Genomic DNA, 15914 nt, shown 5'->3' with positions numbered 1-15914 from the left:
CTTATGTGACACAGAGTGTTGGACTGGAGGGGCCACTGGCCTGAACCAACATGGCTTCTCTTATGTTCTCATGTTCTTAGAGGTGGAGTTTGATGAGAGGGAGGGCCATACTGTGACTGTGTATTACTGTCCACCCTACAAAGCAGCCATTTGCTCCAGGGAAACTGATCTCTGTAGCCTAGAGATGAGTTGTAATTCCCGGACATCTCCAGTCCCCATCTTAGGGTTGCCAATCCCCAGGTGGGGCAGGGAAGAAGGGTTCCAACGAACCTCCACAAGAACCAGCCTCGAAACTAATAGACAGTTAAGGGGTATCTAGCACAACTTGTAAGAAAGCTACAACATTTCTATTACATAAATAACAAGTAATAAGACAATAAGGAACAAACACCCACACCACCAATCATTCAAAGACAAATTAATGCCCAACTTATTTCTATAGTAAGGTGCAGGTGAAGATTCAAATGGTAAAGTCTTTCATACGTAGCACTGCTCCCAAAAGATAGAGAACGTGCTTGAGAAAGTCCTCCTCTGCGATCCATGCTCTGCAAACTTTATCTTCTGTACAGCAAGCGACAGATGCTGTTGCTTACATCAGCATCCTATTGGTATGGTCAATGAGGAAATGGACCATTCCAATAGGAAGTTGATGTAAGCAACAGCATTTAAACTGGATGTAATTACCCTTTGGAAAGCTCATAGAAGCAATAGCGAAACGTGGACTGAGTACTACCGCGTCGCATTTTATTTTCTGCGCCTTGCTGGACAGAAGATAACGTTTGTGGAGCGTGAATTTCCGAGGAGGATTTTCTCATGCATGTTCTCTACCTTTTGGGAGAGGGAGGGGGAGAGGGAGGGAGGGAGGGAGGGAGGGAGGGAGGGAGGAAGGAAGGAAGGAAGGAAGGAAGGAAGGAAGGAAGGAAGGAAGGAAGGAAGGAAGGAAGGAAGGAAGGAAGGAAGGAAGGAAGGAAGGAAGGAAGGAAGGAAGGAAGGAAGGAGGGAAAAGTTCTCAAACTTTTCTGAACTTGACCCATCTAGAATGTTTTTACCCTGCCGTTCCTTCAAGGAACTCAAGATCGGCAAGCGTGGTTCTCCCATTCTTCGTTGTCTCCTGCTCATTATGCGGGCATAGATGGTAGGGGCACCCCATCTTGGAGCTTAGCCGTGTTAATGTTTTAAGCACGTTTGTATTTTGAGTAAAAAAATAATATTAATTGGGTTTGCCTGGGTCCTTCATAAAGGCCGTTTTCCCACTGAGCTTACCTCGGAGCGACGTCCCTCTTCACCGCGCAGCGTCTGCGCGGATTTCCCACCAACTGCTCCGAGGAACCAGGAAGTTCCCGACCTTTTGCGTCGCAAATGTAAACCGCCAAAAACCAGTTTACATTTGAGACGCAAAAGCCGCGGGACTTTGCGGCTCTTCCGGGTTCTGCGGAGCAGTTGGTGCGAAATCCACACAGACGCTGCGTGGTGAAGAAGGACGTCACTCCGGAGTAAGGTCAGTGGGGAAACACCCAAAGTTTATCTCTCTGGTGCCTGGCATTACATTTTATGGCACACATGGCCCGGCCCAACAAAGTGACATTTATGTCAGATTTGGCTCTCATAACAAATGAGTTATAGGACCGGTGAGAGACGGAGCATATCCATGTATGCAGGGCTTTTTTTGTACCAGGAGCTCCAAGATGTAGCCTGATGTAGCTAATCCTCCAAGAGCTTAAAGGGCTCTAATTACAGGTGGCACTGGTTTTACCTGGCCCTCAATTAGCTCAGCTCCAGAGCTTTTTTTGTAGCAGGAACTCCTTTGCATATTAGACCACACACCCCGGATGGGGCCAATCCTCCTAAAGCTGACAGTAGGCCCTGTACTAGCAGCCCTGTAAGCTCTTGGAGGATTGGCTACATCAGGGGTGTGTGGCCTAATATGCAAAGGAGTTCCTGCTACAAAAAAAATCCTGTGTGTATGTGTGTCTGCACATAAAGAGGCACATTTCTACACTGAAGGGGGCAGTTGGCTTTCCTCTAGGGTTGCCAATGCCCAGGTGGGGGCAGGGGATCCCCCGGATTGGAGGCCCTCCCCCCACTTCAGGGTCATTAGAAAGTGGGGGGAGGGGAGGAAAATGTCTGCTGGGAACTCCATTATTCCCTATGGAGACTTATTCCCATAGGAAATAATGTATAATTAATCCGCGTTTATCTGGGGCTTTGGGAGGTCTGTTGTTTGAGGTAGAGGCACCATATTTTCAGTATAACATCCAGTGCCTCTCCCCAAAATGCCCCCCAAGTTTCAAAAAGATTGGACCAGGGGGTCCAGTTCTTTGGGCCCCCCAAAGAAGGTGCTCCTATTCTTCATTATTTCCAACGGAGGGAAGGCATTTAAAAGGTATGCGGTCCCTTTAACTGTAATGGCCAGAACTCCCTTTGGAGTTCAATTATGCTTGTCACAAGCTTGCTCCTGGCTCCACCCCCAATGTCTCCTGGCTCCACCCCCAAAGTCTCCTGGCTCCACCCTCAAAGTCCCCAGATATTTCTTGAATTGGACTTGGCAATCCTATGGTACTAGTGGTACCTGGCCCTCAATCAGCTCAGCTCCAGGGCTTTTTTTGTAGCAGGAACTCCTTTGCATATTAGGCCACACACCCCTGATTTAGCCAATCCTTCAAGAGCTTACAGTAGACCCTGTACTAAGAGCCCTGTAAGCTCTTGGAGGACTGGCTACATCAGGGGTGTGTGGCCTAATATGCAATGGAGTTCCTGCTACAAAGAAAGCCCTGTGTGTATGTAAGTCTACACATAAAGAGGTGCATTTCTACACTGAAGGGGCAGTTGGCTTTCCTTTGAGCAGCTAGAGACTATTCGTATTTGTATCTCGGTGGAACAGGCTTCCTCGGGAGCTGGTGGGCTCTCCTTCCTTGGAGGTTTTTAAACAGAGGCTACATGGCCAACTGACAGCAATGAAGATCCTGTGAATTTAGGGGGAGGTGTTTGTGAGTTTCCTGCATTGTGCAGGGGGTTGGACTAGATGACCCTGGAGGTCCCTTCCTACTCTATGATTTGCAAATATTCCGTTGCTGACAGCTTCTTCCTTCCCATCGCTGGAATGACCATGAGGATTCCGTGGCATCACAGCAGCCTGGCTAATCACTTCCAGACTCTTTTCACCTCTGCAAAATTTTTGCAAAAAGCACACATTGCGATATAGATGTCTTGTCCTCCGAGTGGGAGAGCTGGCAGGTCTGAGAACGGCACTCTCCGTGAATTTGTTTTGAAATCTTTCTTCAAGCTGACGAGCCTCATAAGACTAATCACGGAGATCCAAGGGAGAGGAGACGCCTTTAGAAGAAGAGGCAAAGACCTCTTTGGAAGCCTGATGACTCAACTCAAAATTAGCATGGGACCCTGGCAACCACCCAAAGACAAGAGGAGCCAAATGTTACACTTCCTTGTTTTGTCGAGGGACTGAAATCTGCTGAGATGGCATTAGAAGCTCATTATTCTTGCGTTTCCAAAATCGGTTCTCATTGCCACACCTAAATGGCAGAGTTCCCTCTGCGCTGGCTTTTGAGGCCAAAGCAAGGACAGGAGAGAGGATCCAGAATGCTGTTTACACCTACAGTTGCCAATTCCGGGTTGGGAACTTCCTGGAGATTTGGAGTGAAGACAGGGGAGGGCAGAGTTTGGGAAGGGGAGGGAGGGAACTTAGCGGAATATAATACCATGGAGCCCCACGTATTGTATTGTAGAATACAATAGCAGCCCTGTGGGACAGACTGGTAAGCTGCAGTACTGTAGTCCAAGCTCTGCTGATGACCTAAGTTCGATCCCGGCGGAAACTGGGTTCAGGTAGACGGCTCAAGGTTGACTTGGCCTTCCATCCTTCCAAGGTCAGTAAAATGAGTCCCCAGCTTGCTGGGGGGAAAGCGTAGATGCCTGGGGAAGGCTATGGCAAACCACCCCGTAAAAAGTCTGCCATGAAAACGTAGTGATGCTACATCACCCCAGAGCTGGAAACTCTGGTGCTTGCTCAGGAGACTACCTACCTTTTTTTTTTTTTAACCACCCTCCAAAGCAAGCAGTTTCTACAGGGAATTGGATCTCTGTCGCCTGTAGATCAGTTGTAATTCCAGGAGATCTAGGATTGCCAGGTCCAATTCAGAAAATATCTGGGGACTTTGGGGGTGGAGCCAGGAGACATTCCCATTCTCTAAAGCAGGAGTGTCAAACATGCAGCCCAGGTGCCAAATCAGGCCTCTGAGCCACTGGCTGCCATCTGCTTCCTTCTCCCTCTCTCTTGCTCCCTTCTGCATAACAGCTTTCAATAGGAAAATGAAAGAACAGCTTAAAGGGTGGCGTTTTCCTCCAAACAAACAGAGGGACTGAGAACCATGTGGCTCTGTCTGCTCACCCCGCCCCCCTGCAGCTTCCCTGCTGAGATTTAAAGGCACACACACTTTCAGAAACACAAACAGTTGCAAGCCTCTTCTAAACCTGCTGAGATTTGAAGACACATGCTGGCTGTTGGGGCAGGTCTTCCACCTGCTGGCCAGGTAGCTGGCAGTGGGGAGAAGCCTGAAAAACCAGGGGATCCCCTGCCCAGACCTAAGAGATCTCCTGGTCCCAGAAGCTGAGAACCCTGTTTCACACTCCAGGGAAGTGTGGGGTGTGGTCTTCTCATAAGACCACAGTAGACAGTCGGAAAGGTGTAAAGCCCAAATGCCAAAGGAAGATTCAGCCATTCAAAAAAAAAGGTCTTATTTTGTATTGCTACCCCCAAATTAAACCTGGATAGTAATAGGAAATGGATTTCACGAGGCCTTTCCATTGCTTTTCAATGGGGGGAAACGCATTTCAGATTCCAGCTTCCTCCCCACCAACCAACTGGGATGAAATTGTGCGGCGTCGCACCTCTGGCTCCAGGAACCCTCTTTCCAAATTGCAGGTACATAAAAGGAAATATTCTGACTCGGCAGGTAATTAAAATTCTCATTTGCTCAGCAGGCTCAGGGAGGCAGGAGTTGTTCTACGAGTGGAATAGATCTTTGATTGTGCCAGTATTCGGTTTCTTTTTGAAACTGCTGCCCATGCTGGGCATAAATTAAACTCATTTCTTCTTATTATTATTTAATCAGTGTGATTGTTGTGGGGGGTTTTCCCTCCCCAAATCACTCGATGCAGGACTAACGTTGATTCATGCCAGCGTGGGGAACTTTAAGGAGGAGAGGAAGCTGACCTTATCTTGGATGTTCAAATAACCCACCGCACGCTTGCTTCCTATGATCTCCCCCTGCCCTGCAAGTTGAAGTAAAGGTGAGTAGTTCAGGAAAGGTCTGAGATAAATTAAGTGAAAAGAATGTAAATGCCTTTGTTTGATTGGCAGGAAGACTTGAAACTTTAGATCGGGGTGGCCAGGGGTGGAATTTTAGCAGGAGCGCCTTTGCATATTAGGCCACACCTCCCTGATGTAGCCCATTCTCTAAGAGCTTACACAAAAGAGCCTTGTAAGCTCTTGGAAGATTGGCTACGCAAAAGCCGCGGCACTTCCTGTAACTCTGGCGCAGATGGTGGGAAATCCGACAGACGCTGTGGAGGGAACAGGATTGTGACTGCAAGGTAAGCTGTGTGCGAAAACGGTATAACTGTAATTCTTCAGCATTTCATGCAGTAGCTCTGTTTACGGTATCAGGATGCTTTTTTAAATGAACGTATTCATTTATTTGCCTATGCACAAATATGCCTATTGAACTAGCTAGGAAACACTTATCTGGCAGTATCTCTGGCAGATCTCCAGTGGCCAATCAGAAGCTTTGCAGGTGCCACTTGACCACACCCAGGGCTCTTTTTCTAGTAGGCGCTCCTCTGCATATTAGGCCACACACCCCTGATGTAGCCAATCCTCCTGGAGTTTACAGTAGGCCCTGTACTAAGAGCCCTGTAAGCTCTTGGAGGATTGGCTACATCAGGGGGGCATGGCCTAATACGCAGAGGAGCTCCTGCTAGAAAAAGAGCCCTGGCCACACCCACTTTCTGAAAACCCTTGGAAGGCACCAGGAACCCTTGGAAGTTACCAGCAGGTGTCCTGGTAACCACAGACACTACCTTGGTGACACTACATTGGTGACCCATGTACTATGGCATTATATCCCACTAAGGTCCCGCCTCTACCCAAACTCTGCCCTCTCCAGGATCCACCCCCAAATCTCCAGGAATTTCCCAACCTGGATCTGGCAACCCTAATCCAGAGAAATTTCCTACAGCGGTGCCTAGAAATTCATTAAAGGGTTCAGTGGCTCGACAGAAAGAGGCAGAACACAGAGTTCTTTTGGCAGTTAATTTCCTTTCACGTGGCTATATTCCGAGAGCAAAACTCTTTTCTGCCATCTGTCTCACAGGCTCAGCAAACATTTTTTTTCTATAAAGTGCTCCCACACAGCCAAGACAAATTAAAAAAAGAAAAATATATATATATACTTCCTCAGATGCTACATTTAACCATCTGAATTGGCTGGTTAATTATGAATGATTTCCAGTTGTCCCGCCATCACGGGATACGAGCACGCGGCGTAATTACCACACGACGTCGCCCCAAATGCTCGGCAAAAGACGCGCACAGCGAGGTGGCTTCACAAAAAGACTTCATCATTGTCGCTGGGATACTGTCCCCTGGGAACCCTTCACTTTGCAAGCACAGTGCGGTTATTTTATCAAGTCCCCCACACACAAAGATTTACTGTCGATGCGCCTGCCTGCCCGCTGCGCACCATCTTCTTCACCTACCCACAGTCAATATTAATGATTGTCCAATGACTCGATGATCGCTTCTCATCCTTCTCCGACATGAACTCATCTGTCACGAAATAAAGCCTTTCTGTGACTGGCAGACACAATTGCAGAAGTCTCAATTATACATGCAGGGCTTTTTTATTTTTTTAGTAGGAACACAAAGGAATGCAGTTCTAGCTGGCTTTGCGTCAGGGGGTGTGGTCTAATGTGCACATGAGTTCCTGCTGGGCTTTTTCTAGAAGAAGAAGACTGCAGATTTATACCCCGCCCTTCTCTCAGAATCAGAGACTCAGCAGCTTACAATCTCCTAAATCCTATCCCCCCACAACAGACACCCTGTGAGGTGAGTGGGGCTGAGAGGGCTCTCACAGCAGCTGCCCTTTCAAGGACAACCTCTGTCAGAGCTATAGCTAACCCAAGGCCATTCCAGCAGGTGCAAGTGGAGGAGTGGGGAATCAAACCTGGTTCTCCCAGATAAAGAGTCCACACACAACCACTACACCAAACCGGCTCTGCCAGAGCTATGGCTGACCCAGGGCCATTCCAGCAGGTGCAAGTGGAGGAGTGGGGAATCAAACCCGGTTCTCCCAGATAAGAGTCTGCGCACTTAACCATTACACCAAACTGGCTTCTAAAAAGCCCTGGATAAATGTACCCGAAGGCAATGGAGCCATAAAACCAGGCTGCTCTTGAGCCGTGTGCTAACTTATCCCGAATAAATTAGGACTTCGTGTTTAGGGCATCAAATGGGGATTAGAATTCCAGCATCATCTGTTCTCATGTACAATAATGGACTGCAAAGGTACATTTTTTTGAGTAGGAACACACAGGAACGCAGTTCCTATCAGTCTGATAGTGAGGATGACCCCCCAAAAAAGTGTTCTGTGGCAACCAATACACGTTACGGGGTCTTGTAGGGATGCCAGCCTCCAGACTGTAGTTGCCAGCTTCCAGGTGGTGGCTGGAGATCTGCAGGGATTACAATTGATTTCCAGGCAGCTGAGATCAGTGCATGTGTTTTGCTTAGTTCTCACGGCCAGGGAAATGCTGTTTGACACTTAAGGGTCAGGCAGCATTTGTCCTCCAGGCCAGTTTCGCCAGGGATCCTGGAGAAGTTTTGGGGTTCTTTTGTCATCTTCTGGGCTTGGATTGGGAGTCACTGGGGGTGTGTGGGGGGGAGATACTTGTGAATTCCCTGCATTGTGCAGGGGATTGGTCTAGATGACCCGGAGGTCCTTTCCAACTCTCTGTTTCTGTGTGGAGAAAAACAGCCTCTTTGGATGGTGGACTCTATGGCACTATTGTATTCCCCTCATTTGATTGGGTCTCTGGAGAAGTCTGACTCCCGTAAACATAGGCTGTGGATCCTGCTCTTGCCACTGGCCTATTAATTTTAATTCCTCAATTCGATCTCAGGGGCAATTTGGTGAACACTATACCCCATTGATATCCCTCCCAATACCAGCCTCCAAGCGGGACCAGGGGATCCTTTGGAATTACAGCTCATCTCCAGATTACAGCAATCAGTTCCTCTGAAGAAGACGACTATTTTGGAGGGCGGGCTCATTGTACCCCACTGAGGTCCCTGTCTTTCCCAGGCTCCAACCCCAAATCTCCAAGAGTTCCCCAGCCCACCCCTCACGCCCACATTGGTGGCCAGTGGGACATGGCAGCCCTAGAGTCTTGAGTAGGTCTTGGTCTATATCCATAGAACAGTGAGGTGTCACAGCAGGGCAGCCAGGTCTTCTGTTATAGCTCCTGACCTCTGGCTGCTGGAAATACCTGGAAAATTGCATTACTCTAACAGCATGGCTAGGATTCTTGGAAATCCTAGGAGTAAAAAGATTGTCATAGAGTTTCTGGAGGTTGCTAGATCTACCTTTGTCACTTAGGGAGCTCTAGGAAGTGCCAGGGACTCTATGGTCAAAAAAGTTCCATTAAGCAGCTGAGGCCTTAATTTTTGTTTTTAAATTTTTCTCCCCAAGGAAATAGTCCCTCCCTTTTATCCCAACGTCCCCCTGCTCAGCGCCGGCCCATGGGGGTGTGATGCCCCAGGTGGGCTTGCCGCAGCAGTGGGCTTGTGGTGACGGCAGGGAAGGAGGCAAACTAGGCGTTTGCCATGGGCACCGGGAGGCGTTTGCCATGGGCACCGGGAGAAGTTTGCCATGGGCACCAATTCGGCGCCCCCTACCTCCCGGCACCCTAGGCAACTGCCTAGTTTGCCTAGTGGGTCAGCCAGCCCTGCCCCTGCTGGTCAGCGAAGCGGCAGTATGCATGGGCTGCAATTGCCTTGGAGGTCTCCCACCATAAGCGGGGAAATGGAAACCATAGACATGACATCATTCCCAGTGCAACCCCGGAAGTGATGCCATTGCATTGGGGCAACACTCTAGGATTCCACTGAAACTCTTGTGACTCACTGGAATCTTAGAGCATCGCCCCAGGGCATTGTTGACACTTCTGGGGTTGTGCTAGAAGTGACATCACAGTTGGGTTGCTAGGTCCTCCTTGGCCACCGAGGTAGGGTTGCCAGATCCGGGCTGGGAAATTCCTGGAAATTGGGGAATGGAGCCTGTCTTTCCCAGGCTCCATTCCCAAATCTCCAGGAGTTTCCCACCCTGGATCTGGCAACCCTATCCTAGCTAGCAGCAGGTGAATAGCATCTCACTGGGTTTTTCTCCTCTCTGCCTACGGGTTCTTCAGTCCTGGATGTGCCTAGAGGCCATGAGTCCTTGGGTGCCGATGGAATGGGAAGAGCCAGAGGGCTCTTGTCCTTTCGCTCTTAGCCTGAAGGCTGCAGCTTTGACCCAGGCAGAAGATCAGCCAGTGGAAAGAGAAGACTTGGATGGCATTTAAGAGCTTTTCCTTCCCTTTTCTCGTTTGTTTCTGTTGTCTTGTGCTCTGTCTTGTTAACTATTGTTGCTGTATTTGTATTCCTAAATACATTTTTATCTACACATTAATCAGGTTGTGCACCGTTGCCTTGCTAATCGCTCTGCCGACAGTTTTCTTCTTGGAAGCTCCACACTTCGTCTCCTCTCCCAGCTAGAGATGTTGTTAGGACCCTACCTCTGCCTTTATCTCTTTACTGCCCTGCCTCTTTACTACCAAGTATGTTAGCTCCTAAATAAACCTTTATCTACAGTCTAAGCAGGCTGTGCACCGTTGCTGTGTTAATTATTTTGCCAACAGTTTGGAGGCAGGGCAGGGAACAGAGGAGAAGAGGGTGGAGCTTAACTGAAGAGCCAGATGTGAAGCTGGGGCTATAAAAAGGGAGGGAGGGGAAATCGGAGGAGCCTGGCAGGAATCATAAAGTTGGATGGGACCTCTAGGGTCACCTACTCCAACCCCCTGCACAATTAGGGTTGCCAATTCCCAGGTGGGGGCAGGGGATCCCCCGGTTTGGAGACCATCCCCCCACTTCAGGGTCATCAGAAAGCGGGGGGAGGGGAGGGAAATGTCTGCTGGGAACTCTATTATTCCCTATGGAGATTTATTCCCATAGAAAATCATGGAGAATTGATCCACGGGTATCTGGGGCTCGGGGGGGGGGGGCTGTTGTTTGGGGTAGAGGCACCAAATTTTCAGTATAGCATCTAGTGCCTCTCCCCAAAATATCCCCCAAGTTTCAAAAAGATTGGACGAGGGGGTCCAATTCTATGAGCCCCAAAAGAAGGTCCCCCTATCCTTCATTATTTCCCTTTAAATGTGATGGCCAGAACTCCCTTTGGAGTTCAATTGTGCTTGTCACAGCCTTTATCTTGGCTCCACCCCTAATGTCTCCTGGCTCCACCCCCAAAGTCCCCAGATATTTCTTGAATTGGACTTGGCAACCCTATGCACAATGCAGGAAATTCACAAATACCACCTCTAGTGACCCTGGCTCCATGCCCAGAAGATAGCAAAAGAACCTCAAACAGAAGAAAGAGGTGGAAGAGACAAGCTGCCTCATCATAGCCAGGGTTATTCTATAATTTATAATTTATATCTATAATTTATATCCCGCCCTTCCCACAAAGTGGCTCAGGGCGGCTCACAACAACGACAAAACAATAAACAAGGTACAAAGTTAATACATTTAAAAGTCAAAACATTTAAAAAACCTAAAAACCTTAAAATCTTAACATTAAAACTATCCAGTATATTTCACTAAAATCTGATAAGCTACATTTATCTAGTCGGTTATGTTTTTTTAAAAGCAGGAACTCCTCTGCATATTAGGCCACACACCCCCTGATGTAGCCAATCCTCCAAGAGCTTACAGGGCTCTTATTACAAGGCCTACTGTAAGCTCTTGGAGAATTGGCTACATCGGGGGGGGGGGGGGGATGGTGGCCTAATATGCAAAGGAGTTCCTGCTACAAATAAAGCCCTGATCATAGCTCTTCTCCTGTGTGATATAGTGAAAGCCAGAGGTGGGCAAAGCTGGCTTCCACTATATCACACAGGAGATATATCTATCTGGCTGGATTGATAAATAAAGCAGTCTGCATAAAGAAACAGCGATTGGGTTGCTGATCTCAGGGGCTCCCCTTCCACTACAGGGCTCAAGCAGGGTCCCAGAGAAACCTGAAACTGTCTCTGTTGCTCTACATCCGCGGGTATTTGAGGACACCTGTCTCCCCTTCACGCTTTCCATGGGTGTCTTGTCGCAAACACTAATCCAACACCAGTCACACAGAGCGCGCGTCGTCGTTCCCTTTCAGAATTGGCAACTTCAGCCTCCCTTGATCGTTTTCTGATCTTTGATCAGGGCTCCGTTTTATGACAACAAGCCAGGAGCACAACAGGGAAAGTCCTGAGATGTTTCGCTCTTTGGACAGGAGTTTGGAAGTGTCTCTGCCATCTGCTTTCCGGTGTCTTTTCATGTATCGTGTTTTAAGAAAATATATCTGCAGGATTCCCATCTGCTCCCAGGTAGTTGTTCTTTTATAGGCTGGTACAGCAGCTACTGTTTCCTGCTTGACTGATGGAAGTCTACCTGCAGAGGACAGTGAAACAAGCCTTCTAGGGCAGGTTCCCCAGATAGATGGCATAGACCTGTTTCTCACCCCCACCCCAATAAATAAATAACATCATCCTGTCTTTCTCTCCACCTTTCCTCGTTGTGCTCCTGGTTTTTGTTGAAAATAACTGGCTGCCATTGGTATTTTTGCTTTTGCGCAGAATAGAAGCAGAATAGAATCTGTGGTGTGTGGGTGGTGTTTGTGCTATTATTTTGCCGTGTTCTCTGGATAACATGTGTTTTGACATGCGCTGGAAAGCATAACCCTGAATGTCAACCTCTGGACTCCTTGCGGCAGGTAACTGTTTTTTGTGTGTGTGTTTTTAATGGTGCATTGTGAATCAGCACCTTTTCTATTTCTGTTTCTCACATTAGGTGATATTCCTGGTGTCATGACAATAGTGCCCAAATGTAGGGAAGTACAATTCACTGACATAAACAAAAGATTCATGACCGTAACGGAGCAGAGCCCAAATGCAGGTGGAAAGTTCTCAAACATAAGTTATTATGAATGCATTAATGCAGGGGTGGAATTCTAGCAGAAGCTCCTTTGCATATTAGGCCACACCCCCTGATGTAGCCAATCCTCCAAGAGCTTACAAGGCTCTTTTTTGTAAGCTCTTGCAGAATAGGCTGCAATGGAGGGGTGGTCTAATATGCAAAGGAGCTCCTGCTAGAATTCCACTCCTGCATTAATGAACACATGAAGCTGCCTTAGCTGAATCAGATTGAGAGCCGAGTTTGATTCCCCACTCCTCTACTTGCAGCTGTCTGGGAGAACCGAGTTTGATTCCCCACTCCTCCACTTGCAGCTGTCTGGGAGAACCGAGTTTGATTCCCCACTCCTCCACTTGCAGCTGCTGCAATGGCCTTGGGTCAGCCAACTCTTGTAGGAGTTGTCCTTGAAAGGGCAGCTGCTGTAAGAACTCTCTCAGCCCCACCTACCTCACAGGGTGTCTGTTGTGTGTGTGTGGGGGGGGGGTGGTAAAGGAGATTGTGACTGCTCTGAGATTCAGAGTATAGGGTGGGCTATAAATCCAAAATCCAGATCCTTGGTTCATCAAGGTCAATTCTGTCAACTCAAGGGGTATCCAACATGGTGCCCACCAAGACCTTTTCTGGTGCCAATCGAGTGTTTTTGAGCAAATTTGGTGTAGTGGTTAAGGATGCAGACTCTTACCTGGGAGAACTGGGTTTTATTCCCCACTCCTCCACTTGCACCTGCCAATGTGACCTTGAGTCAGTCAAAGTTCTCTCAGAGCTGTTCTGCTCAAGAGCAGTTTCTCTCAGCCCCACCCACCTCACAGGGTGCCTGTTGTGGGGAAGGGAAGGGAAAGGAGACTGTAAGCCACTCTGAGACTCCTTTGGGTACTGAAGGGTGGAGTATAAATCCAATCTCTTCTTCTTTTTAAAAAGGGGATGCAGCCAGTGGATTTGTTGTCCGGAAGGACTTCTGATTGGTCATTACAGATCCAATTGGTTGTACACATTAAAATATTGTTTCTGTGACAGCTGTGTTGGTTTTATTCTCTCTCTGTGTATGTCTCTCTCTATCATCTTTCCCACTACATTCTTCAAATTCTTCTTCTACTTGCACTTAGGCATCCTCTATGCAGCTGACTGTATCCAGCAACAGCCATTTTGTGGTAGGTTTCACCTCCTGTGAATGAGCCCCATGGCACAGAGTAGTAAAGCTGCAGTACTGTAGTCTGAGCTCTCTGCTCACGACCTGAGTTCGATCCTGGCGGAAGCTGGGTTCAGGTAGCTGGCTCAAGATTGACTCAGCCTTCCATCCTTTTGAGGTTGATAAAATGAGTACCCAGCTTGCTGGGGGCGGGGGTCATGATCCTGGGCCTAGCGAGGCCTGCAGGCCCCAGGGAAGCCTGCTTAGAAGTTACTGGGGAAAGCCTACATCTCCCAAGATCTCCTCTGTCCCTCTGATTGGGTAGTGAGGGTTTTGGAGGGAAACAGGCCAAGAGAGGGGTGGGGCCTGGGAAGAGAATATATAAAGGCCAAGCCCAGGAAGTGAGTGTTCTTTCCCTGGAAGGTTTAGCTGGAGGCAGGCTGTCGCCTGGAGAGCTGGATGCAAGGGAAAGGCCCTTACCCAGTGCTGCTAAGAGTAGGGACTGTAAGATAGATCCGTTAGGGCATTTGTTTATTTTCCCTTCACCCTTTTACTGGTTTATGCACCTTGTTTATTATATTGCACTGACCTTAAAATAAACCTTTTTTTTTTCTGTTGTTAACTCTGCCTGGTCCTCATGCCCATTATTTGGCCTAAGCTAAAGGAGGCCTGGAAGGGCTTGGGAGGGAACTCTGGGCCTAGGCTTCCCAACCCTCCCGCCCTGGCGGGGGACCCCAGAATTTCCAGCCTCTTCCCCCGCTACCCAAAAAAAACAGAAGCGGGGGGAGGGGGGAACGGCACCAAGGAGCGTGGCGAGCCTCCCCATCTCAGAGCGGGCGACGCCGCTGCACAGCTGCCGCCTCTTCTCCGCTTCACCGTAGCTGCTCCTCCGAGATGGGCTCAGGCTGAGCCCATCTCGGAGGAGGAGCTAAGATGAAGCGGAGAAGAGGCGGCAGCAGCGCAGTGGCATCGCCCGTTCTGCTCCGCCTCTGAGGTATAATCAGAGAAGGGGAGGGTGGAGGCAGGCCAGGAGCGTGGCGAGCCGCGAATCTGGGTCCTTCTAGGACCCGGACTCGCGGCTCGCCACGCTCCTGGCCTGCCTCCACCCTCCGCTTCTCTGATTTCACCTCAGAGGCGGAGCGGGCGACGCCGCTGCGCTGCCACCTTTTCTCTGCTTCACCATAGCTGCTCCTCCGAGATGGGCTCAGGCTGAGCCCATCTCGGAGGAGCAGCTACGGTGAAGCAGAGAAGAGGCAGCAGCAGCGCAGCGGCGTCGCTCGCTCCGCTCCGCCTCTGAGGTGAAATCAGAGAAGGGGAGGGTGGAGGGAAGGAAGGCATTTAAAAAGTTGTGAGCTCCCTTTAATTGTGATGGACAGAACTCCCTTTGGAGTTCAATTGTGCTTGTCACACCCTTGCTCCTAGCTCCACCCCAGTGTCTCCTGGCTCCACCCCCAAAGTCCCCAGATATTTCTGGAATTGGACTTGGCAACCCTATCTGGGCCTTCTCAAGGGAGACCCTTAACTCAGAGTGCTGGCCGCAATTGGTAAGACTCCCCTGAATCGTGACAGGGGAAAATGTAGATGACTGGGGAAGGCAATGGGAAACCACCCCATTAAAAAAACTGCCGTGAAAACGTCATGATGCAACATCACCCCAGAGTCAGAAACGACAGGTGCTTGCACAGGGGAATATCTTTACCTCTTTTTTTACCACCTCCGGTGGCAGCCATTTTGTGGTTGTGCCCACCACCCTCTGTCAGAATTCCAAAGGTGCTGGGGATCCCTGGTCTACTTAGACTGGCAGTGAATATCCAAGGCCTTAGGTCTTTCACATCACCTGCTGCCAGATCCTTTCAATTGTAGCTTCCAGGGATTGAAATTGAGACCTTCCTCATGCCAAGCAGATGCTCTGCCACAGAGTCAAGGCTTCTCCTTCCCATAATAGCACAATATCCCCTGCTGTTTGGATCCTTCACTGTAATTCTTAGGGTTGCCCTGGGCTTTTTTGGTAGAAAACCCACAGCGGGAACTCATTTAAATATAAAGCCACACCTCCTGATGCCAAACAAGCCAGAACTGTGTTCCTGTGTGTTCCCACTCAAAAAAAAAAGCCCTGGGGTTGCCAGGTCCATTTTCCCAGGTGGTGATGTAGGTGGGAGCCATCCAGAAGTGAGGAGGGCAGGCTGATGTCACTACGTTACCACAGCACTTTGGCCAAAAATGCTAGAGCGTCGTTGTGTGATGTGCCCAGTGTGGTGATGTCACTTCCACATGATGTCATCCAGGCCTTGGGTTCAGCAGGAGCTCACAGGAGCACAGCTCCTGAACTTTTCTGACAGTTCCACCTCCTCCTTCCCACCTTGTCCATGGAATAGTAGGTGCAGCTGCATAACAACCTCAGAGTCATCCCCCTGGACCCCTACTCCTAGCGTAATTAAGGTTGCCAGCTCTGGGTTGGAAAATACTGGAGATTTTGGAGGTGGAGCCTGAGAAAGGTGGGATTCT

This window comes from Heteronotia binoei, chromosome 6, assembly GCF_032191835.1.
Source record: "Heteronotia binoei isolate CCM8104 ecotype False Entrance Well chromosome 6, APGP_CSIRO_Hbin_v1, whole genome shotgun sequence".
Taxonomy (NCBI): Eukaryota; Metazoa; Chordata; class Lepidosauria; order Squamata; family Gekkonidae; genus Heteronotia; species Heteronotia binoei.
This window is presented reverse-complemented; position numbering follows the sequence as displayed.